Raw genomic sequence first — 26,340 nt, forward strand, 5'->3', positions numbered from 1 at the left:
ACAAGTGTTATGAAAATAAACAGTTATTTATTAAGAATCACAACAGCCCTGTACTCTTTATGAGGACAGGGTACTAAGCACAAACCAAAACTCTTACAAAAATACTTAAGTTAGCACAGTATATACAAATGCCCGAGGGGCACGGAAAACCATATACTTGAAAAGTGGAATGCGAAATTACTAGCAGGTAAGTACAGTACTAATAGGCTTTGGAATCGCTAGGACTTGACTATAGAATCGTTAGATTACTTCTAGGAGACCCAGGGGACTCGGGTGCAGTGTGTGCACTCTCACGCGAGATGCGGGACAAAGTCTATGGTAGCTAGAAATTGCAAAGTTAGTGTTCTCGGGCGAACCCGACCTGGTAGGGAGAAAACGACAGTGGATCCTGACCCTTGGATAGTGAGGCTATGCTGGGGCACCGAAATGCCGAAGTTACCTAGCCCAGGGGCTGCAGCTGCATAGGACTCAAAAGACGTCGGGAATCCTCGTTGCCGGACCAGGAGCCTGGAAGAAAGAAGTTGCTGGCAGGCGACCAGTGAAGAGAGTTCGATGGATCCAAGCCTGGATCGAAGGAAGATGACACCTGAAAGCAGAGGGGACCAAGTTCGAGACTACTAGCCAGTAGTCAGTGGGCACCAGGAGGGCACCGGATGGTAGCCACCTCGACTAGGTGAGTGGGTGACGCTGTGCTCGGTGATCTCACGGACCAGGAGGCGTTGTCGGCGACCAGGAAGGAGGATCGAGCTGTCCCACGAAGATAGAAGCTGTCGGCGTCGCTGGACCCAGGATTGGGCAACAAAGCCTTGGCAAATTCAAGCCCACGCGGTGGACCTAAAATGGCGTCTGGAGTGGACCAGGAGGGTCCGGGGTGCCTCTCTTAAAGAAGGAAGCAAGGGCCAGTCGGGAGCAACCAGACCAGCAGCAGTGATGTCGTCGGGCGTCGTTCAGAAGGCCACAAGCCAGCCGGCTAGTAGCCAAACAACGCGGTGCACAGCAAACAGCAGAAGGGCCCCACGCAGATCGTGGAGATGCAGGGAGGCTGATCTTGGATGCTGGAGCTGCGCAGGGTTGGGGCTTCTCGGACCCCAAAGCACTCACCAGTGGAAGACTCGGTGGGCTTGTTACGAAGAAGTCGTGCAGTCTTGGCGATCGTCGGTCCCTCGAGGTCTCGTCGCACTCACGGTTCTCAGCTTTGCTGTAGAGGTGAGTAGAGGTCAGAGGTGCCAGGGAAGCCGGGTCTCGTCGAGCTGGGTCGTCGGATTCGTGAAGAAGGACTTGCAGCAGACCGCAGTGTTCTTAGGATGGTGCCTGCGGATGCAGGGTGACTACTCCTTAGCCACAAGGGAGAATCTTGAAGAAGAAATCTTGATGTCCTTTCGTAGAAAGTCGTGTCTTGATTCCAAAGATGATCTAATTTGAACAGGGGGCCCGCTCCTATCTTTATACTAAAAAAGGGGGCTGACCCGGTGACTAGGTCCTGCCTATGGGTGGGACTAGGAGGGGGGTGGTTACACCCCTCTGCCATGCCGGACTTCCCCCAGGCCAGGGGCTGGTGTGCCCCTGGAACTGGTTCTGACCGGCCTATGCGTAGTGAGCACCGGGGTGCCACTCAGCAGTCACCTTCCTGAAAAGCCCTGCCTACCCAGGATACACAAAACCATGTCTGGGACGGTGCTAGCACCGCCCCTGACAGGAAACCCTTTGTCCAGGCTCCCCTCGCTGGAAGGACTCCCAGCTGCAGGGGGTCAGACTCGTGTCTGTGGTGGCAGCATCCATTTTGTGGAGCTGAGGCTTCGTTTAACTTTAACCGGGGTTCACAGTTACATACATGTCGTGTCCCTCTAGAAGGGTGGAATGCTAACCCCGTCGCCAGAATTGGCGAGGGGTTAGTATTCCAATTCGTATGACACCTTACTCGACATGTTTTGATAAAGCAATACCAAAGATAGCATTTAACCGCGAGGATTATAATGCACTTAAGAGTATATGGTATGCGATATCATGGAACAGCTATTAGGACTTGATTCCGCAAGCTGCAGACAGGCTCAGCTCATGCCAGAGCACCATCTCACACGATTCCAAGCACTCTGCCTTCAGGATTGTCAAGGCCTGCCATAGGAGTGACTGATAGGAATCTGTGTGTCCATTTTAGGGTTAGGTATAGGTATACTACACCTACAGCAAAGGGTGATTACACGACTTTGCCCCAGCTGTCATGCAGCCAGTTGTGTCAAATTTAGGAGGCCAGCCAGGGGTGGCACAATACATGCTTCAGCCCCTGGTAGGCCCTGGGTACACCTATGCCCTGAGTTACAGGGTCTGATAAGGTAGCCCAGTACCAATTGGTAGATGCACCTAGGGTACATGTTGTAATTTAGAAAGAGAACAGCCAGGCTGTGGGTCTGATTGGCAGGCCCACAGCCAGAGAAAGTCGTAAACCAGTGAAACAAAAGCAAAAAATCTGGGTGATCATAGGATTGCAGACCCTACTCTCCTACACATGGGACATGTTAATTGAGGTTATTGCTGCATCGATATCCAAAAGGTTGCAAATAGACAACGTCTCAATGCGAGTGAACCTTAATTGGTACGCGGGGGGAAAGTATGAAACTGTGCAACAATCAACTTGCCAGTAAGTAGATTGGCAAGTGCTTTTGGCAATATAACGACGGTAATGCAGACTATCTGGTGATAATAAAAACAGGAGTATGAAACTTCATTTGTAGAGCTAAGGATAGCTGACTGTCAAAGACGTACCCAAGATTTTGACTAAATAAGTAACAGGGACAATGCCTAATTCAATGGACCACTAATTTCCTTAACACACAGAGGGGAGCTCTACACTAGTTAGAAAAAATTATTCACTTACCTGTAACTCCAATTCTACAGCGTTTCATAAATTTACATGCTTGAATTATTCCCAGTAGTCAAGTTGGGAATCCCTGGTAACATCAAAATAGCAATAAACAGCTTAAAAATAGCCCTAGATCCAACAACAGTATTTTTCGTAGCACATCCCACTCATTTAAAACAGCCCAAACTTCCCCTAGTAAGGTGGAAGTGTGATGGCGCGAGTTTACCAGCTTAGATTATTTCTAAAACACCATACTCACCTGGGCCCATAAACATTCATACAATAAGCTTTAATCCTGCGCTGATTGATCAGTTATTTTATCTGACTTAAATTATAATTTACCTGCACACCTTTTTTCTTACCAAACCTTAATACCTTAGTACTTAATTTCCTGTGGTCGATAGATCAAGTTGTTAGCATAATAGGCATAAAATAACATTTACCTTATTTCATTGAATGACCACAGACTCGGGAGAGTTTTAAAACCTTTATCTATGCAATATTTTGTGAGTCGAATACCAATACATGTCAATCACCATCTTTTCAAGAAGGGAAATAATGACTTAGTAAAATCTCTAGACATTGGTACCTGGGAAGGGTGAGAATGGAAAACCGTATAAGGACATACCACACAAATGTATATTTACCTAGAATGGTGCAAGGACCAACCCCTGGCCAAGGGCTAGAAAGAAAGGGCTTCCGACTAATCAGAAGCCAGCAGTTCAGGACAGGTGCAGGACAGGACAGGTTATCTCTTCTAAGTGCAACGCCAGCATTACACCCCTCTCTGGTGCTACTCTCTTTCCCCTTCTAGATGGATCGATTCTTCTTCATCAGAAATCTCCCAATTCTTCTTTCAGGGTGCTCGACCAACCCTCTGACCTCTGTGGCATCCGCACCTTTTTCCGTAACTTTAGGTCAGTGACAGGTCTGTGACAAGTCGGACAATCTAACTGACTAAGCCTACCTTAGTTATACTATTCTCAGTGTATGTACCACCCCCCAATGTTTCAAAATTTGTGTATTCCCTTCATTCGTTTGGTCAGTGGGACCGGGAGAGGTCATCACACCATACTAATATGAAGTCATCTTCTTTGGTTTAATTTTTCGAAGTTCCCGCTCTTAATTTTACTTTCCCATGCTTTAATCCTTTCAGCAACATTCACATTATTCCATGTACAGTGTATGATATTTCATTTGATTCCATGCAGCTGACCGATGGAACTCCGCGCCATCATCCAGATCCTCCACCTGATTGATCCAGTGTACGGGTAAGCGCAATGTTATTGACCATTGTGACTACATCACTTTATTTGCGCTAGCAATTAACTGCACTGGTGCTACCACTGTTCCGCACATTATCCCAGGACCATGGCGGGCACCTTCAGTCTTAACCTACACCAGGAGGCATGCACTATGTAGGTTTATCGTCACCCTGTTCCCACCTACAAAATCGCCCAACGGCTGCCGCCCTGTAACACCTAACGGCAGTGACACGCATATATTTTGGAAACATTGGGCTCACACGTTAATATGTGCCATATGCAGCTAGCGCTTAACGCATTCAGTTTCACGCTCTTAAGTGTCAAACGATTTAGAGCTTAGTGTTTTCAGATTCACCCCTGACGGCATCGCACACATGTCTTAGTCAAACATGTATTAATGTACATCTACGAACCACCCAGCGCGGGGTCCTGTTTTTACCACAATAAAGCATGAGCATTTGCTTCAAGTACACTTGATTGTGCCACACATCGCTGTGTGTTTAACCACAATTCAAACATGAGCAACTGCACTAAGTAAACTCGAGGGTCTCGCCTGCTCCCCTCCCATTGCATGCATGCAGCCTTACACACCTAATGCACAAATTCCTATGTCTGCAACTATTAGACGAGGTTCTGATTTAGTCACTCCTCTCCCACAGATACTTTGGCCATTGTGCCCTGCTGGTTCAGGCTGAGGTTTCCAGCCATCAAATCAGGGGGAGTATCTATGCCACCCAACTATCCAGGTGCAATTCCAGCACCCCACAGTCTCTCTGACGCACAGTAATTTCAGACTGTCTCGCAACCCAATCAACATACCCACACTTCTGTCTTGAGGAAGACCCGCCATGACCACCTGTTGGGGCACCTTAGGGTCGAAACGTCGAAGCTTGTTATAAGGCCAGTACCACCAGGATTCCAATAGGAATAATAGAAATCTTTGGATTTAAATCATTATCCTGCCCTTCGAAACACCTGTATATATGTGTATGTATTGAATTGTGTTCACTGTCTATATTTTTCACCACCTGAGCACCATGCACAAATGTCACTCAATTGTACTACAACATTGATTCCGACAGTCTACCCATGTAATGTATGTATCATTGAATGAAGTAATTCTGATATAAATACACAGTACAATCATTTGAACTCATGACCTATTCATTAAGTGCTAGGCCTCAGAGCTGTGATGGTTGGAGAGCGTACTTCTCTGTTTGCATTAATAGCATTTCCAAATCACTTTTTTCTTAGCCGACAGAACCATTCTAGGTTATTTGGGAGCCGTCTTTGGGTCAGGCTACCCACTGTATTGCACTGCTTTTAATAATTTTGTGTTTTGATTTCTCACCTGTTTAATTCAGTTAATTTGACTTTTGCCAGTACTCCTCCCTGGTGGGGAAGCCTTCCATGTGAGAGGGGAGTCACTGGGCTACATTTTTTGTTGGTTTTGCCCTCCCTGTTTTCTTCGGCGTCATCAAGCCATAGCCACCCCCCCTTTTAGAGGAGGCCTACTTAGAGATGCAAGCTGCGTTTCCGCACCTGGTCTCAGCTGCTGAGTGGAGCCCTTGATGAGTCTGACGCTTTGCTTTCTGCTCATCATCTGCTAAGGCAGTGACTTTTATATTTTCCTTATAGCAAGAGTTGCTTGGCTCCAGTCACATTTGGGAGCCATCTTTGGGTCAGGCTACCCACTGTATGCCCTGCTTTTAATAATTTTTGTTTTGATTTCTCACCCATTTCGTTTCTTTGACTTTTGCCAGTACTCCTCCCAGGTGGGAAAGTCTTCCAGGTGGGAAGGGAGCTGCTGGGCTTCAGTTTGTGTGGGTTTTGCCCACCCTGTTTCCTTCAGTGTTGTCATGCCATAGCCACACCCCCTTTAGAGGAGGCCTACTTAGAGCTGCAAGCTGCGCGTCCACGCAGCGAGCAAACCACTGGCACGCCTAAGACAAGCCTGTCTGCGCCCGGACAGCGCCAGGGGCCAAGAACCCAGGTTCTGCCATGCTGGCTCCCAGGAAATATTCCTCACTTCAATGTAGGAAGCTAGCTATTACGCTTCCCCACACTTGCTATCAAACGCTGTGTAGGAGAGTAGGGTCTGCAATCCTATGATCACCCAGATTTTTTGCTTTTGTTTCACTGGTTTACGACTTTCTCTGGCTGTGGGCCTGCCAATCAGACCCACAGCCTGGCTGTTCTCTTTCTAAATTACCACATGTACCCTAGGTGCATTTACCAATTGGTACTGGGCCACCTTATCAGACCCTGTAACTCAGGGCATAGGTGTACCCAGGGCTGCCAGGGGCTGCAGCATGTATTATGCCACCCCTGGCTGGCCTCCTAAATTTGACACAACTGGCTGCATGACAGCTGGGGCAAAGTCGTGTAATCACCCTTTGCTGTAGGTGTAGTATACCTATACCTAACCCTAAAATGGACACACAGATTCCTATCAGTCACTCCTATGGCAGGCCTTGACAATCCTGAAGGCAGAGTGCTTGGAATCGTGTGAGATGGTGCTCTGGCATGAGCTGAGCCTGTCTGCAGCTTGCGGAATCAAGTCCTAATAGCTGTTCCATGATATCGCATACCATATACTCTTAAGTGCATTATAATCCTCGCGGTTAAATGCTAACTTTGGTATTGCTTTATCAAAACATGTCGAGTAAGGTGTCATACGAATTGGAATACTAACCCCTCGCCAATTCTGGCGACGGGGTTAGCATTCCACCCTTCTAGAGGGACACGACATGTATGTAACTGTGAACCCCGGTTAAAGTTAAACGAAGCCTCAGCTCCACAAAATGGATGCTGCCACCACAGACACGAGTCTGACCTCCTGCTGCTGGGAGTCCTTCCAGCGAGGGAGGCCTGGACAAAGGGTTTCCTGTCAGGGGCGGTGCTAGCACCGTCCCAGACATGGTTTTGTGTATCCTGGGTAGGCAGGGCTTTTCAGGAAGGTGACTGCTGAGTGGCACCCCGGTGCTCACTACGCATAGGCCGGTCAGAACCAGTTCCAGGGGCACACCAGCCCCTGGCCTGGGGAAAGTCCGGCATGGCAGAGGGGTGTAACCACCCCCTCCTAGTCCCACCAATAGGCAGGACCTAGTCACCGGGTCAGCCCCCTTTTTTAGTATAATGATAGGAGCGGGCCCCCTGTTCAAATTAGATCATCTTTGGAATCAAGACACGACTTTCTACGAAAGGACATCAAGATTTCTTCTTCAAGATTCTCCCTTGTGGCTAAGGAGTAGTCACCCTGCATCCGCAGGCACCATCCTAAGAACACTGCGGTCTGCTGCAAGTCCTTCTTCACGAACCCGACGACCCAGCTCGACGAGACCCGGCTTCCCTGGCACCTCTGACCTCTACTCACCTCTACAGCAAAGCTGAGAACCGTGAGTGCGACGAGACCTCGAGGGACCGACGATCGCCAAGACTGCACGACTTCTTTGTAACAAGCCCACCGAGTCTTCCACTGGTGAGTGCTTTGGGGTCCGAGAAGCCCCAACCCTGAGCAGCTCCAGCACCGAAGATCAGCCCTCCAGCATCTCCACGATCTGCGTGGGGCCCTTCTGCTTTTGCGTGCTCACCGCGCTGTGTGGCTACTAGCCGGCTGGCTTGTGGCCTTCTTCACGACGCCCGACGACATCACTGCTGCTGGTCTGGTTGCTCCAGACTGGCCCTTGCTTCCTTCTTCAAGAGAGGCACCCCGGACCCTCCTGGTCCACCCCAGACGCCATTTTAGGTCCACCGCGTGGGCTTGAATTTGCCAAGGCTTTGTTGCCCAATCCTGGGTCCAGCGACGCCGACAGCTTCAATCTTCGTGGGACAGCTCGTTCCTCCTTCCTGGTCGCCGACAACGCCTCCTGGTCCGTGAGATCTTCGAGCACAGCGTCACCCACGCACCTAGTCGAGGTGGCTACCATCCGGTGCCCTCCTGGTGCCCACTGACTACTGGCTAGTAGTCTCGAACTTGGTCCCCTCTGCTTTCAGGTGTCATCTTCCATCGATCCAGGCTTGGATCCACCGAACTTTCTTCACTGGTCGCCTGCCAGCAACTTCTTTCTTCCAGGCTCCTGGTCCGGCAACGAGGATTCCCGACGTCTTTTGAGTCCTATGCAGCTGCAGCCCCTGGGCTAGGTAACTTCGGCATTTCGGTGCCCCAGCATAGCCTCACTATCCAAGGGTCAGGATCAACTTTCGTTTTCTCCCTACCAGGTCGGGTTCGCCCGAGAACACTAACTTTGCAATTTCTAGCTACCATAGACTTTGTCCCGCATCTCGCGTGAGAGTGCACACACTGCACCCGAGTCCCCTGGGTCTCCTAGAAGTAATCTAACGATTCTATAGTCCAGTCCTAGCGATTCCAAAGCCTATTAGTACTGTACTTACCTGCTAGTAATTTCGCATTCCACTTTCAGAGTATATGGTTTTCCGTGCCCCTCGGGCATTTGTATATACTGTGCTAACTTAAGTATTTTTGTAAGAGTTTTGGTTTGTGCTTAGTACCCTGTCCTCATAAAGAGTACAGGGCTGTTGTGATTCTTAATAAATATCTGTTTATTTTCATAACACTTGTGTGGTGTCCTTTCACTTGGTATTCAAGGGGTATATGTGTGGTAAACAGCTGGCTTAACACGCCCTCTCGAGTCTTTAGCCTTAGACTGCTCGTATCCACGCTACTAGGATAGCTGGTCTATAAGGTTGACTTACAACCAATCATCAATAAGGGTTGCTGGACTGATACATAGTGTTCACTAGAATAGTGAGCACTGCATATCAGGCCACCTTCTCACATTGGTGAGCAGCGGTTGGGATTTGAGCTTGCTGTTGTTTTACCACACGTATCCTAAGAATATCTTGTTGAAAGATCACATAAGTACTGTTAGGTACATATAACTAAGCTTAGAATACTCTGAGTTCTACTGAACCAGCTGTTGCAGCTCCTCAAGGCTTAGCACACCTTGGCTGCAACTCTTAGCAAGGGATCAGTAGGTAAACACATAGTGTATGTAGGTGCATCACTTACACCACACTAGAAACAGTATGTCGGACAAAGGTGGAAACTCTGAGTCTCCCCTTGTGTCAGTTGACCCTCCACAGGTCATTCCTTCCAGATATACTGTGCTTAGCTTCCATGAGTTACGACAAGTGTGTACCTCTAGGAAGATTAAGCAAGGGGCTAACCCCACCACCTCCTTTCTGATTGGTCTCCTGGAGACTTATGATGCCAGAAAGGCTGAGAGACTTCTTAGCCCTTCTAATCCAGAAGGAGGCATGCCTCCCCTTGAGGGAACCAGAGGAGACCCTGACCTAATCCACCTCTCCATTGAGAATGAAAATGGGGAGGAGGATGAGGATGAGGATCCCTCTGGGGATGAGGCAGACAAGGGACAGGTAGAAGTCAGCAGACTAACCAGGTCCAACTTAAGCAAACATGACAGTGGTACTGGGGGACCCCTGGGGCCACTATCAGGTCAGCTTAACATTGGGAATGGACGAGCCAGATCTCTGTCAAGAGGCTCTGGCAGATCCCTTCAAACCAATGGCTCTCACAACTCTTCTCAAAGAGGGATGACTTCCCCTCAGAGGAGAGTGTATGAAGCTAAGGAAAGGGCAGCCAATCTGAGGATTGAAAGGGAAGAACTTGCCCTGGCCAAAGAGAGGCTTGCCTTTGCTAGAGAGCAACAGTTAAGTGGGGTAGTCCCCACTGGTGGCAGCATTGTACCTAGCAATAGGGAAAGGAGTTTTGATACAAAACACCTAGGTAAGATAGTGCCCCCCTTTAAACAAGGGGATGACATCCACAAATGGATTACTGCTCTGGAGAGGGCCTGCACTGTGCAGGGTGTTCCCCAGAGTCAGTGGGCAGCTATCTTGTGGCTCTCCTTTGAAGGCAAAGGTAGAGATAAGCTCCTCACTACAAGGGTGGAGGATGCTAACAATTACCAAGTCTTGAAAAGCACACTGGTTGAAGGGTTTGGCCTAACCACTGAGCAGTACAGAGTACTGTTCAGGGATACCCAGAAAACTCAGTCTCAAGATTGGTCTGACTTTGTAGATTGTGCCACTAAGGCTTTTGAGGGCTGGTTGCTGGGCAGTAAGGTTACTGATTATAAAGGATTGTATAATTTGATGATGAGAGAACAAATTTTAAACAATTGTCAGAACCAGTTGTTGCATCAGCATCTTGTTGACTCAGATCTGACCTCTCCCCAAGAATTGGGAAAGAAGGCAGACAGATGGGTTAGAACAAGAGTTAAACAGAACCAGGGCCAGAATCAAGGTGGTCAGAAGAAAGCAGACCAGAAGGGTAAAGATTCTAAGGGGGAACAAAATGACCAGAAGTCTTCGACAGGTCCCCAACAACCCAAAGAGGGTGGGGGTCAGGCTCCCCAGAAGAAGAAAAACCAAGAAGGCCAATCTAAAAGGTGGTGCCAATACTGCAAAAGTAAAACTCACTGGTTTAGTGAGTGCACCAAGAAAGGAGGAGGGCAGACTCCTGCCACTGCAGCCCCTAAGGCACCTATGCCCCCTAGTACAGTCAGCAGTGGTAGTGCCCCTCCCAAGGGTTTAGTAGGGTTAACCCTGGGTTCTGAGGGGTGTGACAACTTAGTTGGTACACTCACTCAGGCTGTCCTTGTTTGTACAGGGGATGTGGATATGTCCCCTGATATAAGTCCCAATACTTTGGGCAAATACAGACAGACACCTTTCATTAATGGAAAAATGGCTCAGGCCTATAGGGACACTTGTGCCAGTGTCACAATGGTGACACCTAACTTTGTGGACCCTGGACAGATCATGCCAGGTACAGAATTCCTGGTGACCAATGCAAGCAATGTCACTACCAATCACAGTATGGCAATTGTAGCTTTCTCCTGGGGAGGGGTAACTGGCCAAAAGAAGGTTGTAGTTAGTTCAGACCTCCCAGTGGATTGTTTGTTGGGCAATGATTTGGAGTCATCACAATGGTCAGAAGTGGAGCAGAGGACTCACATGGAAATGTTAGGCTTGCCAGCACATGTGTTTGCTGTGACCAGGTCACAGGTCAGGAAATGCCCCACTGAACAGGTGCTGGATCCTGGAACAATGGACCAGACACCTTCCAAGAAAAAGAGCAGCAGGGTTAAGGCTGTGCCTTCCCCCTTGCCCCAGGTTGAGGATCAAGTCTCAGAGGAGGCTGACCTACAGGAATTGAGGGAAACTGAGCCCAGAGAGTTTGAACTTGATCAAGTTGAATTATTGGGTTCAGGGGGACCCTCAAGGGAAGACCTGGGGAAGGACCAGTTAAGCTGCCCTTCTCTTGAACCCCTCAGACAGCAGGCTGCTGCTGAGGCTGCTGGGAACGCCACAGGTACCCACAAGGTATACTGGGAAGATGGACTCCTGTACACTGAGTCAAGAGACCCCAAGCCTGGCATGACCAGGAGGCTGGTTGTACCCTTGTCTCAGAGAGGTTTCCTACTTACCTTGGCCCATGAGATTCCCTTAGCAGGTCACTTAGGCCAGACAAAGACTTGGGACAGGCTTGTCTCACACTTTCACTGGCCTCACATGAATGAGGATACCAAGGAGTTTTGTCGCTCCTGTGTCACTTGCCAAGCCAGTGGTAAGTCAGGTGGCACAACAAAGGCCCCCCTTATACCAATGCCTGTGGTGGGGGTGCCCTTTGAAAGAGTGGGGATTGACATTGTTGGTCCAATGGAACCCCAGACAGCATCAGGGCACAAGTTTATACTGGTGGTAGTGGATCATGCCACCAGGTATCCTGAATCTATTCCACTTAGGACCACCACAGCCCCTGTGGTGGCAAGGGCCCTAGTTGGAGTGTTCTCCAGAGTGGGCTTCCCTAAGGAGGTTGTCTCTGACAGAGGTGCAAACTTCATGTCAAGCTATTTAACTGCTATGTGGAAGGAATTTGGTGTCAATTACAAATTCACTACACCCTATCATCCACAATGCAATGGGCTTGTTGAAAGGTTCAACAGGACCCTAAAAGAGATGATTCATGGACTACCTGAAAAGCTCAGGCGTAGATGGGATGTCCTGATTCCCTGCCTTCTGTTTGCTTACAGAGAGGTCCCACAAAAGGGGGTTGGCTACAGCCCTTTTGAACTTTTGTATGGGCATCCTGTGAGAGGCCCCCTGTGTTTGGTGAAGGAAGGATGGGAGAGACCTCTCAAAAAGCCTGCAACCAGCATAGTGGACTATGTACTTGGTCTCCGCTCCAGGATGGCTGAGTATATGGAGAAGGCATCTGAAAACCTTAAGGCCAGTCAAGAACTTCAAAAAGCTTGGCATGACCAAAAGGCTGTCCTGACTGTGTATCAGCCTGGACAGAAGGTGTGGGTGGTGGAGCCAGTGGCCCCAGCAGCACTCAAAGACAAATGGTCTGGGCCCCACACAATTCTTGAGCAAAAGGGAGAGGTCACCTACCTGGTGGACCTTGGAACTCCCAGGAGTCCCCACAGGGTACTCCATGTCAACAGGCTCAAAGCATATGTCGACAGGAAGGACATGAGCTTGCTCATGGCCATAGATGAGGGACAGGAGGAAGAGAGTGACCCTCTCCCAGACCTGCTCACTCAGAATCCTGATGATGGGTCAGTAGATGGTGTTGTCTTTTGTGGCAGCCTCTCTGAGCATCAACAGAAAGACTGTAAACAGGTTCTTCAGTCTTTCAGACATATGTTTTCTCTGACACCCAGTCAGACCAATTGGTGTACCCATGAGGTTGACACTGGTGACAGTCTGCCAGTTAAGAGTAAAATCTACAGGCAGCCTGATCATGTTAGAGACTGCATAAAAACTGAAGTGCAGAAAATGTTGGAGTTGGGAGTCATTGAACCCTCAGATAGCCCTTGAGCTAGTCCAGTAGTTCTAGTGCCAAAGCCTCACACCCAGGATGGTAAGAGAGAGATGAGGTTTTGTGTAGACTACAGGGGTCTCAATGCAGTCACTAAGACTGATGCCCACCCAATACCAAGGGCAGATGAGCTGATAGATAGATTGGCTTCTGCCAACTACTTAAGCACATTTGACTTAACAGCTGGGTATTGGCAAATCAGGTTAGCTGAGGATGCCAAGCCCAAGACAGCATTTTCAACCCCTGGTGGGCATTATCAATTTGTGGTAATGCCCTTTGGTCTGAAAAATGCACCTGCCACCTTCCAAAGGTTGGTGAATCAAGTCCTTACTGGGCTGGATGACTTCTGTGCAGCATATCTAGATGATATTGCTGTCTTTAGCTCCACCTGGGAGGATCACCTGGTCCACCTGAGGAAAGTGTTAGAGGCTCTGCAAGCAGCAGGCCTCACTATCAAGGCCACCAAGTGCCAGATAGGGCAGACACAGGTTGTATACCTGGGCCACCTTGTAGGTGGAGGCCAGGTTCAGCCACTGGAGAGCAAGATACAGTCAATCAGGGACTGGGCTCCTCCAACCACCCAGACTCAGGTTCGAGCTTTCTTGGGCCTGACTGGATACTACAGACAGTTTGTCATGAACTATGGTTCCATTGTGACACCATTAAATGAACTGACAAGTAAGAAAATGCCAAAAAAGGTTCAGTGGACAGCAGGCTGTCAAAAAGCATTCGATGACCTAAAGCAGGCCATGTGCACAGCACCTATCCTTAAGAGTCCAGACTACTCCAAACCATTCATTGTCCAAACAGATGCTTCTGAGTTGGGTGTGGGAGCTGTTCTTTCTCAACTGAATTTTGATGGTCAAGACCAGCCCATTGCTTTTATAAGCAGGAGGCTGACCCCCAGAGAGAAGAATTGGTCAGCTATTGAGAGGGAGGCCTTTGCTGTGGTTTGGGCCCTGAAGAAGCTGAGGCCATACTTGTTTGGCACTCACTTCAAGATTCAGACCGACCATAAGCCCCTCTTGTGGCTAAATCAGATGAAGGGTGAAAACCCCAAACTGCTTAGGTGGTCCATTTCCCTACAGGGGATGGACTTTACAGTGGAACATAGACCTGGTACTGATCATGGCAATGCCGATGGGCTCTCCAGATATTTCCACTTAGAACAAGAAGACTCACCTGGTCAAGGTTAGCTTATTGTCCCAAAGTTTGGGGGGGGGGGGTCATGTAGGAGAGTAGGGTCTGCAATCCTATGATCACCCAGATTTTTTGCTTTTGTTTCACTGTTTTACGACTTTCTCTGGCTGTGGGCCTGCCAATCAGACCCACAGCCTGGCTGTTCTCTTTCTAAATTACCACATGTACCCTAGGTGCATTTACCAATTGGTACTGGGCCAACTTATCAGACCCTGTAACTCAGGGCATAGGTGTACCCAGGGCTGCCAGGGGCTGCAGCATGTATTATGCCACCCCTGGCTGGCCTCCTAAATTTGACACAACTGGCTGCATGACAGCTGGGGCAAAGTCGTGTAATCACCCTTTGCTGTAGGTGTAGTATACCTATACCTAACCCTAAAATGGACACACAGATTCCTATCAGTCACTCCTATGGCAGGCCTTGACAATCCTGAAGGCAGAGTGCTTGGAATCGTGTGAGATGGTGCTCTGGCATGAGCTGAGCCTGTCTGCAGCTTGCGGAATCAAGTCCTAATAGCTGTTCCATGATATCGCATACCATATACTCTTAAGTGCATTATAATCCTCGCGGTTAAATACTAACTTTGGTATTGCTTTATCAAAACATGTCGAGTAAGGTGTCATACGAATTGGAATACTAACCCCTTGCCAATTCTGGCGACGGGGTTAGCATTCCACCCTTCTAGAGGGACACGACATGTATGTAACTGTGAACCCCGGTTAAAGTTAACTAAAGCCTCAGCTCCACAAAATGGATGCTGCCACCACAGACACGAGTCTGACCTCCTGCTGCTGGGAGTCCTTCCAGCGAGGGAGGCCTGGACAAAGGGTTTCCTGTCAGGGGCGGTGCTAGCACCGTCCCAGACATGGTTTTGTGTATCCTGGGTAGGCAGGGCTTTTCAGGAAGGTGACTGCTGAGTGGCACCCCGGTGCTCACTACGCATAGGCCGGTCAGAACCAGTTCCAGGGGCACACCAGCCCCTGGCCTGGGGAAAGTCCGGCATGGCAGAGGGGTGTAACCACCCCCCTCCTAGTCCCACCCATAGGCAGGACCTAGTCACCGGGTCAGCCCCCTTTTTTAGTATAAAGATAGGAGCGGGCCCCCTGTTCAAATTAGATCATCTTTGGAATCAAGACACGACTTTCTACGAAAGGACATCAAGATTTCTTCTTCAAGATTCTCCCTTGTGGCTAAGGAGTAGTCACCCTGCATCCGCAGGCACCATCCTAAGAACACTGCGGTCTGCTGCAAGTCCTTCTTCACGAACCCGACGACCCAGCTCGACGAGACCCGGCTTCCCTGGCACCTCTGACCTCTACTCACCTCTACAGCAAAGCTGAGAACCGTGAGTGCGACGAGACCTCGAGGGACCGACGATCGCCAAGACTGCACGACTTCTTTGTAACAAGCCCACCGAGTCTTCCACTGGTGAGTGCTTTGGGGTCCGAGAAGCCCCAACCCTGAGCAGCTCCAGCACCGAAGATCAGCCCTCCAGCATCTCCACGATCTGCGTGGGGCCCTTCTGCTTTTGCGTGCTCACCGCGCTGTGTGGCTACTAGCCGGCTGGCTTGTGGCCTTCTTCACGACGCCCGACGACATCACTGCTGCTGGTCTGGTTGCTCCAGACTGGCCCTTGCTTCCTTCTTCAAGAGAGGCACCCCGGACCCTCCTGGTCCACCCCAGACGCCATTTTAGGTCCACCGCGTGGGCTTGAATTTGCCAAGGCTTTGTTGCCCAATCCTGGGTCCAGCGACGCCGACAGCTTCAATCTTCGTGGGACAGCTCGTTCCTCCTTCCTGGTCGCCGACAACGCCTCCTGGTCCGTGAGATCTTCGAGCACAGCGTCACCCACGCACCTAGTCGAGGTGGCTACCATCCGGTGCCCTCCTGGTGCCCACTGACTACTGGCTAGTAGTCTCGAACTTGGTCCCCTCTGCTTTCAGGTGTCATCTTCCATCGATCCAGGCTTGGATCCACCGAACTTTCTTCACTGGTCACCTGCCAGCAACTTCTTTCTTCCAGGCTCCTGGTCCGGCAACGAGGATTCCCGACGTCTTTTGAGTCCTATGCAGCTGCAGCCCCTGGGCTAGGTAACTTCGGCATTTCGGTGCCCCAGCATAGCCTCACTATCCAAGGGTCAGGATCCACTTTCGTTTTCTCCCTACCAGGTCGGGTTCGCCCGAGAACACTAACTTTGCAATTTCTAGCTACCATAGACTTTGTCCCGCATCTCGCGTGAGAGTGCACACACTGCACCCGAGTCCCCTGGGTCTCCTAGAAGTAATCTAACGATTCTATAGTCAAGTCCTAGCGATTCCAAAGCCTATTAGTACTGTACTTACCTGCTAGTAATTTCGTATTCCACTTTCAGAGTATATGGTTTTCCGTGCCCCTCGGGCATTTGTATATACTGTGCTAACTTAAGTATTTATGTAAGAGTTTTGGTTTGTGCTTAGTACCCTGTCCTCATAAAGAGTACAGGGCTGTTGTGATTCTTAATAAATATCTGTTTATTTTCATAACACTTGTGTGGTGTCCTTTCACTTGGTATTCAAGGGGTATATGTGTGGTAAACAGCTGGCTTAACACGCCCTCTCGAGTCTTTAGCCTTAGACTGCTCGTATCCACGCTACTAGGATAGCTGGTCTATAAGGTTGACTTACAACCAATCATCAATAAGGGTTGCTGGACTGATACATAGTGTTCACTAGAGTAGTGAGCACTGCATATCAGGCCACCTTCTCACACGCTGGATCTGTCTGATGCTACCTTAGCATGTAATGCCTGTGGGTACATGCCTTTGACGAATTCAGTCTTTACTCTCCAGGTGGTACTTTGCAGGTCCCATCTATGGCCCTGTTCCACTCCCTGAACTGACACTTTTTGGCTAAGCATAATTTTGAAATGTTTGATTTAATCTCAGATTACACCCAGAGCATGATCTTTGTAACAAAAACATGGCTCGCAGAGAACTCTGAGCCAGACATCCTTCTAGCCATTCTACCGGGTTGTGCGATAACAAGACTGGATAGGCAAGCCCAACGCAGTGTGGGGCTTGCCATTGTTTTAAACAGTCTCTTTCTTGCTCATTTACTGACCTTTCCATAACTGGTTGTGAAGCAGTATTTTTCTCCGTTGTCTGCTCTAGTATATTTACCTTATTTAGGATTCTTATCTATCGCACACCGGGCCCTGGCTCCAGTTTTATTCAATCTCTTGCGGAAGCTCTACCCCCCTTTGGTCTGCAGTATGCCAACTTCACTGTTGTGGGAGATTTGAATCTCCACTTTGAAGACATTGAGTGTCCTGTGTTAGCCGTATGCTTGATCTTGTTTTTTCCACTCTGTGTATTATAATTGTGGATCCTTCATTACCTCTTCTATGGTCTGAATACTGTGGTAACTTTTCAGGTTCATGTGTGCAATCCTTCTAAATCTGTCTCTGGACTTCGGATCGGGTCAAGAAAACGGGCTAAGGGTACCTCCTATAGCTTCACTAAAGCCCCGACTATTAGCCGCCATACACTTGATAACTTCATTACCACAGTGAACAAACAGGCAAATGATTAAATATATGGGGCTTCGGACCTTCCCGCACCAATGGTCGATAGGGCAGCTCGCAGAACAAAGCCCACAGACAACTGGTTCAATGAGGAACTAGCTCTTCTCAAAAAAGCAATTCAAGAGCTGTGAGCGTACATGGCGTAAGAATTTTGATGAGGCTAGCAAGGCCAATTATCGCTCTACATTAAAAACCTATCATAATCGCATTAGACAAGTTAGGCGTGAATTCTACACTAATAAAACCAAAGCCGCCCAGAATTCTTCGGAAGAAATTTTCGCTATTGTCAAATCTCTGTCTTTGATGGACCGTTGTCTCAGCTCACAGTTCTCCCTCGGAAGGGGGCTGCAATGCTCATTTCACCTTTTTTCGAGACAAAGTAGCATATATACATACTACCAATTCCCTATCGTGCAAAACAGAAATTCGGGCACACCGGAGGCTACCGTCAACATTGTTTATTCAGCAGATAGTACGGTAAACAAACGCGTTTCGGATTCAATCCTTCATCAGTGTTACAACTTGTTGTAATAAAAGCGCCATTTTTAAAACCCACCTGTGTCACCCAGGTGGCAACAGTGACAACCTTCCTACTGAGTCAGCATTGCGGCCAAAGGAAAGCATTCGCCATCTTGGCGTGGTAAATATATACAAATATACAGATGCATGCTCTAGGACTAATTCGATGAGAAAACATTATCGTAAAACATAATTACATTCAATTCATCTATCAGATACATTAGGAACCTGTCTCAGACAGTAAAATAATCTAGCCGTGTATCGGCATTTGTCCACATAGTCGGAGTGAAAACTGCCCGTAAAAATACTATCATCCTCTCAAGGAAGGCAGCCGTGAAATCCTACAATCAGGAATTCTGCAGAACATATCTCTACGTGCATGCCGTACGATGACGACCTTTTCGTGGTATGGAAGGGCTCTTCCAGCCAGGCAGAGGATTTCATAAATGAATTGAATGACAATGTCCTTAATTTGAGATTTACATATGAGCTGAGCACCACTTCGGTTCATTATCTAGATCTAGGAGTATGTGTGAGAGAAGGAGCTCTGGCAACGGAACTGTACAGAAAACCCACCGCCGGGAATTCGACCCTTAATGCAAAGAGCAGTCACCCCCCTAATCTGATAAAAAGTATTCCGTACGGAGAACTTCTCCGCGTCAAACGGAATTGTACATATGATTCAGATTTTGAGAAAGCAGCGGCTGACTGCCTAGCTAGATTTAGGGTCAGGGGCTATGAGCAAGGGCTGTTAACATCTGCCTATATAAAAGTGCAGGCCAAACCACGAGCAGATCTATTAAAGAACAAAGAGGTAACAAGACCTCTGCGACTCACTCGCCTCATTCTTCCACCGCAAGATCGCCAAAATACACAACAGCTTTGGCGCACCAACCACGCACCCCACTACCGAACCAACGCCCCCCCACCATCACCCTCCGCGCCTGGATCCCGGTCAGCACCGAAGACACCATCAGCACGATGAACACCATCAACTCCGGATCCCCGACCGACCCCTGCCCCCACCACGTTTTTAACAAGGCCGACTCCACCATCGCACCCAAACTCAAGGACATCATCAACACCTCCCTCGGCACCGCCACCTTCCCGGAGAGCTGGAAGCACGCCGAAATCAGCGCCCTCCTGAAGAAACCAACAGCTGACCCCACCGACCTCAAGAACTTCCGCCCCATCTCGCTCCTCCCGTTCCCGGCCAAGGTCATCGAGAAGACTGTCAACAGACAGCTCGCCGCCTTCCTCGAGACGAATGAATCCCTCAACCACTCACAGTCCGGTTTCCGAGCCAACCACAGCACCGAGACCTCCCTCATCGCAGCCACAGATGACATCAGATCCCTGCTCGACAACGGGGAAACAGCGGCCCTCATCCTCCTGGACCTCTCCGCAGCATTCGACAATGTCTGCCACCGCCCCCTTGTGCAGCGCCTACGCAACATCGGAATCCAAGGGAAGGCACTGGAATGGATCATCTCGTTCCTCACCGGAAGAACCCAGAGAGTCCGCCTCCCCCCGTTTAGATCAGAGGCCACCGAAGTCATCTGCGGTGTACCACAAGGATCATCACTCAGCCCCACCCTCTTCAATATCTACATGAGCACCCTCGCAGCCATCGCACGCCAACACAACCTCAACATCATCTCCTACGCCGACGACACCCAGCTGATCCTCTCCCTCACCAACGACCCGGCCACCGCCAGAACCAACCTACACGAAGGGATGAAAGATGTTGCCGAATGGATGAAGAACAGCCGCCTGAAACTGAATTCAGACAAGACGGAAGTCCTCATCCTAGGATCATCGCCCTCCGCCTGGGATGACTCCTGGTGGCCCCCTGCCCTGGGCACCACTCCCAAGCCAACGGATCACACACGCAACCTGGGCTTCATCCTGGACTCCTCCCGCTTGATGACCAGACAAGTCAACGCCGTGTCCTCATTATGCTTCAACACCCTGCGCATGCTCCGCAAGACCTTCCAATGGATCCCCACTGAAACCAGGAAGACGGTCACCCAGGCACTCGTCACCAGCCGTCTGGACTACGGGAACGCCCTCTACGCTGGTACCACAGCCACACTCCAGAAAAGACTCCAGCGCATCCAGAACACCTCCGCACAACTCGTCCTGGACATCCCCCAACACAGCCGCATCTCCGGCCACCTGAAAGACCTACACTGGCTCCCCGCCAGCAAGAGGATCACGTTCAGACTCCTCACCCACGCACACAAAGCCCTCCACAACCTGGGCCCCAAGTACCTCAACAACCGACTGACCTTCTACACGCCCAACCACCAGCTGCGATCAACCAACATCGCCCTCGCCACCGTTCCACGCATCTGCAGAGCCACCGCCGGAGGAAGATCCTTCGCCTACCTGGCAGCCAAGTCATGGAACTCCCTCATCACCCACCTTCAGCAAACCCAGGACCACCTCGCCTTCAGGAAGCTGCTCAAGACCTGGCTTTTCGAGCAATAAATGGACCCCCCTCCCCCAGCGCCTTGAGACCCGCCCGGGTGAGTAGCGCGCTATATAAATGCTATGATTAATTGATTGATTGATTATTGTGACAGGAGGAAGCAATCAGAAGAAGGAACACCAGGCCCAATTTTGCATGATTACCAACTACTCAGAGGATGCGGTTCGTCTTAGAGGCATCTTCAAGCGTAATTGGCATATTCTACAATCTGACTCTGTGATAGGAAAGGATATTCCGGGATCACCTCTGATGACTTTTCGGAAATCAAAGTCATTAAAGGACATCCTAATACAGAGTCATTTACCATCTCTATCGCAGAAAACAGGAACTTTAAAGGACATGAGGGGCTTTTTCCCGTGTGGGAAATGTAAGGCCTGCGCCACTTTTAAGAGAACACTGAATTACACTATCCCCAGTTGTAGAAAGCCCAAAATGATTAGCAAGTTCATCTCCTGCCTTACTCCATTCGTCGTTTATTGTGTGGTGTGTCCCTGTAGACTTAAATACATAGGGAGCACCATTCATAAAGTGAAGGTTAGGATCTTGAAATATCAACGAGCCATAGTAAACAAGGATGTGAATCACACTGTTACCCTGCATTTTGCCTTGAAGCACCAGAGCAACAGAGATTTTCTCCAGTACTATGGAATTGACCACGTACCTATAAATCCTAGAGGTGGGAATAGGGTACAAAGTTTAAGGAGATTAGAATCTCGCTATATCATTAACCGCATGCGCGCTAGCGGGTTTTCCCGCTGTGCGCTGAAATTTCAAAAAACCTGCGTTACGTGACAAAGCCAGCTCGTCATGCGCGCAGCGCAGGTAACGCCCAGGACGAGCTGGCTTTGTCACCAGCATCGAAGGGGTTAATGTGCAAACAAAGACACCGAACGGGCTTAACAGCAGTGAGGAATTGACAGTACACCTGGGATAATGTTGACAAATTACTTTCTTTCTGTATCAGTTAGACTGGAATTGTTATGTTGCAATGATGCTATGTATTTGAGTGTTATGATTCTTTTTGCTTAATGCTCCATTTTTCTAATTTGATGCTTTATAGAGATAACATACAGAGGTGTGTTACTATAATTATATGATAACATCTTATGTCTCAGTACCTGGGAAAGCCCCAGATATTTGGTAAGGCCGATACACGGCGAGATTTTATTGCCCACTAGCGGGGTATGCCGATTTACAGCATGCATGTAGAGATATGTTCTGCAGAATTCCTGATTTTAGGATTTCACGGCTGCCTTCCTTGAGAGGAGGATAGTATTTTTACGGGCAGTTTTCACTCCGACTATGTGGAAAAATGCTGATACACGGCTAGATTATTTTATTGTCTGAGACAGGTTCCTAATGTATCTGATAGATGAATTGAATGTAATTATGTTTTACGATAATGTTTTCTCATCGAATTAGTCATAGAGCATGCATCTGTATATTTGTATATATTTACCACGCCAAGATGGCGGATGCTTTCCTTTGGCCGCAATGCTGACTCAGTAAGACCGTTGTCACTGTCGCCACCTGGGTGACGCGGGCGGGATTTAAAAATGGTGCTTTTATTACAACAAGTTGAAACACTGATGAAGGATTGAATCCGAAAGGCGTTTGTTTACCGTACTATCTGCTGAATAAACAACGTCGATGGTAGCCTCCTGTGTGCCCGAATTTCTGTTTTGTACGAGACGGAATTGGTAGCGCTGACTTATTTCGCGGCAAGCACCGCCACATTCGGGCACCCGCCTGAGTGTGCCTCGTAGTGAGGTGCATTTTGGAGCGGGATATCTATCTATCTATCTATCTATCTATCTATCTATATATATATATATATATATGTATATAGATAGATATCCCGCTATATATATATATATATATATATATATATATATATATATATATATATATATATATATATATATATATATCTCACTACTTTTTTAGAGATTTCAAGAAATGCTCTCTGTCTACAGGTATGGTTTGAATCTTCACAGGACCACTCTTGTTTGCTTCAGTTCAAACCTATTGAACTTGATAAGTTTTACAGCCTCTGATTCACTCTAAAAACTCTGGCTCCCCCCTTTATCCACAGGTGCCTACATTCAGGCATATACCGTTCGCGGTACATCAATCTACAATTCCCTAACTATCCTCTGCTGGAAATCTCTTATTATTGGTAAGCGCTGTCCGTTCATATCGTACGATCCAATCCTCACTATTAATTCACTGCCGTAATCCCCTGCATTCTCGACAGATTTCCTGATCCGGACCTTCATAATACCGCGGTGGCTCCATTGCAGATTCTGCCCACATTATTGGGGTAAGCTGATCCCCTTGACCTTCCAGAAATCTGGTAATATCACCCTTGGCCATTCTATACTTACATAGCCGTCTCCTGTCACTAGGTGCCGGAGCTCCTAATAACTACGGTCATCTTCTGACCCTTCTGCAGCCGTCAGAGGTCAAAGTATGGTTGCTCCTCCCTTTGCCAGCCTAGGTAATTGCACCCAACTGGCTCCTTCCCTCCTTAGTCCAATATTCCTTGTTACCCGTTTTTGTCCCCTTAATGCATGGACAACACTGTTGAGCATGATAACCTTGGGCTAGCACCGACATATATGTTAGTCCCTATGCTGATACACTTGGGTTTTATGTCACTTGCGTCGTGTGTAACACAACTCACTTGTGTTTTATTGACACTTGCACATTATGACTGGCACTGACCACTGTCACTCACCTACATGTATGACAGGTACCACCGTAAAAGCATGGTATGCAAAATGAACTGCTCTATGCTATTGGTAGAGGCCAGATGGCTAATTTATGGTTTCTATATGTTTTTGTCTTCCCCTTGTATTAACAGGCTTTTTGACCCAGGCAATACATTGGTTGTCCTGATGATGATCCTTGATTTAGACAGGATCGAAACGCGGTTGACAGTAAATGTAGTCTAAACATTAGTTCACTATTATGTGCCAGAATTGTTTTTTCTACATGCGTGAAGCTAAACTAATTCCATCCAATTTCTAGCTGCTCACGATTTGAAAATTGCCTGAGAAACTCCTTTGTACATTGTATATTGTTTGTCTAGCCTTGTCGGATACAGGACTGTGTCCCACTGTATATGTGTGTTTGTTATAATTTTCATTACCTTATTGATTAAATTTGAGGTTCGGCTGAACTTCTTTTCTATTATAGCGCAGATTGTGGCCTATAATTATTTAACATTTCACCTCCCCTTTGTAAGGACCGTTGTTGCTTACTAACCCCTCTTGATGTGGCCTCTCCTACTATCCTGGAACTAGGAGCATAGGAATCTACTCCCAGTGCTGGGAAATCTCATTAATAACTCTTTTGCTTCTGCAACAGTCCCCACTCGTTGGAAGCATGCCTCGGTACTTCTGCTCTTGAAGAAGCCTTCTCTGGACCCTTCTAAACCTGAGTACGACAAGCACATTTCATTGCTTCCTTTTTCCATATCCGCGAATGTCATGGAAAAACTTGTTAACTAACAACTCTCAATCTTCATTGAGACTAAGGATCTACTGCATAGAACACAGTTGGGCTTTCGGCCTCGGTGCAGAACAGAATCTACTCTGTTGCTGGTCTCTGAGTCTATGCACCGGATTCTGGGCAGAGGTGACACAGCAGCATTATTGCTGCTGCATCTGAGCGCAGCCTTTGACACTGTGTCCCACCACCTTCTAATAGAGTAGTTGTGGAGCTATGGCGTCAGTTACAAGGCCCTGCATTGGCTTGCGTCCTTCCTGCAGGGCCACACTTTTCAGGTCCTACAGCAACCCTTTGAATCTGAGTTCCGCCACTGCAGCAGGGGGTGCCACAGGGCTCATCCTTGAGCCCAACCTGTTCAAATCTCTGCATGCACCCCTGGTGGATTTAATTGAGCAGCATGGGTTTGACATCATATCATATCCTGATAATACTCAGATCATTGTCACCATGTCCCATAACTCTGCCATGACCTCTTTAAGGACTTGCCTGTCTGAGGTGGCCCTCCGGATGGACCTCAACTTCCTGAAGTAAAATATAGGCAAGACTGAAGTCCTCAATGGGGGGGGGGGGGGGGGGGGGGGGGGTGGAGGGGCAAGTCTCTATTTCTCTATTTGGACCCCCGACTGGTGGCCACTGCCACTTGGTACTCTCTTGGCACCGAAGCCCAAGTTTAAGACCCTGGGCATCCTGTACGACGCAGGCTTCACGTTCGATAGCTAGATTACTGCCTTAGCAGGTAGGTGCTTTGGGATGTTAAAATGCCTCAAAAAGATCATCAGGCTTCTGTCGGAAGGTGCTAGGAAAACAGTAATCCAGGATTTAGTCATCACACAGCCGGATTACTGCAGCATGCTCTATCTGTGGGTTTCTCAGTTTCGGCTGATGAGGCTCCAAAGTGTACAGAACTCGGCTGGGCTACTGCTGAAGCTTCCAGAAGGGCTTCAAAGAGCTCTGCTCTGCAGAAACTGCACTGGCTTCCGATGAAGAAGCCTCTATCCTTCGAGACGCTCTTCTATTGTCAGCTAACTTCACCACTTCATCCAACCCTACCCCCACGCCCCACCACGAGGCGTTGGATATCTTCAGGGGCTCTGTTGGCTGAAATCCCCAGTTAGGGAAGCCCGTATTGGGGCAGGTATTTTAGCTTTCTGACTCCCATGCTATGAAACTCTCTCCCGCTGCACCACAGACAATCTAAGACAGAGCTTTTAGTAGTTCATGGGTTTTCTTCAGGCTTTCTGTGTCTCTTTTCGGTAGCTAGACCTTAGCAGCGCTGGGACACTTGTGCCGAAGTAGCGATGTGCTTTATAAATTGTTTTCTATTATTAAGTAATGAACTTCTGACCGGCAAGGAGGCCGGGTTGCATGTGAATCTCTGAAAGATAAGAGAGTTGAAGAACCGGAGTTATAAGTAACTCATTTCTTCTACAACAATGAACCTTTCATGGATTTGCATACGTACATCAATTGCTCAGAATATTGAGCAGTATATCACATGTAACTAAAGTGACCAGCAGGCTCACCTTCACTGAAACTGGTTGCATAGAACTGCTTGATCCACCGAAGGGTCAGCTACCGCACTGAACACCAGACAGTAGTGCTTGGTGAAAGTGTGGCTTTTTCCACGTGGCTACATGGCAGATATCCAAGAGAATTACTCCTGCAAAGGACAAAATAGTTGTTGCCATGCTTCTTGTGGACTGCACCGTTTCAATGCCCTGGAGAGGATGCTTAGTTTTACTTTGGCAAAATATTATTCAGCAGCCAGTGGCAATGCCCTCTTTAGATAGCAGGTGGCCCCTGGGTAGTCGAACGAGATAAATAGCTTGTATAGAGCACTGTCGTATCTTATGCAGCAGGACAGCTGCTCCTGACGGGGTTATCGTTCTATCTTCTTAACTTAACATCTTAACTTAAATAAAGTAGCTTGAATAATCTATCTTGAAGTATCCATCCCCTTTCTGATTACATCAAGCACGAATTTCTTTAGTTTTGTCCACATAAAACCTGATGCACTTTCCTTAATCCAACATTAATGAATTTCCTAGGAGAACA

Source organism: Lissotriton vulgaris, chromosome 3_1 (genome assembly GCF_964263255.1).
Source record: "Lissotriton vulgaris chromosome 3_1, aLisVul1.2, whole genome shotgun sequence".
Lineage (NCBI taxonomy): Eukaryota > Metazoa > Chordata > Amphibia > Caudata > Salamandridae > Lissotriton > Lissotriton vulgaris.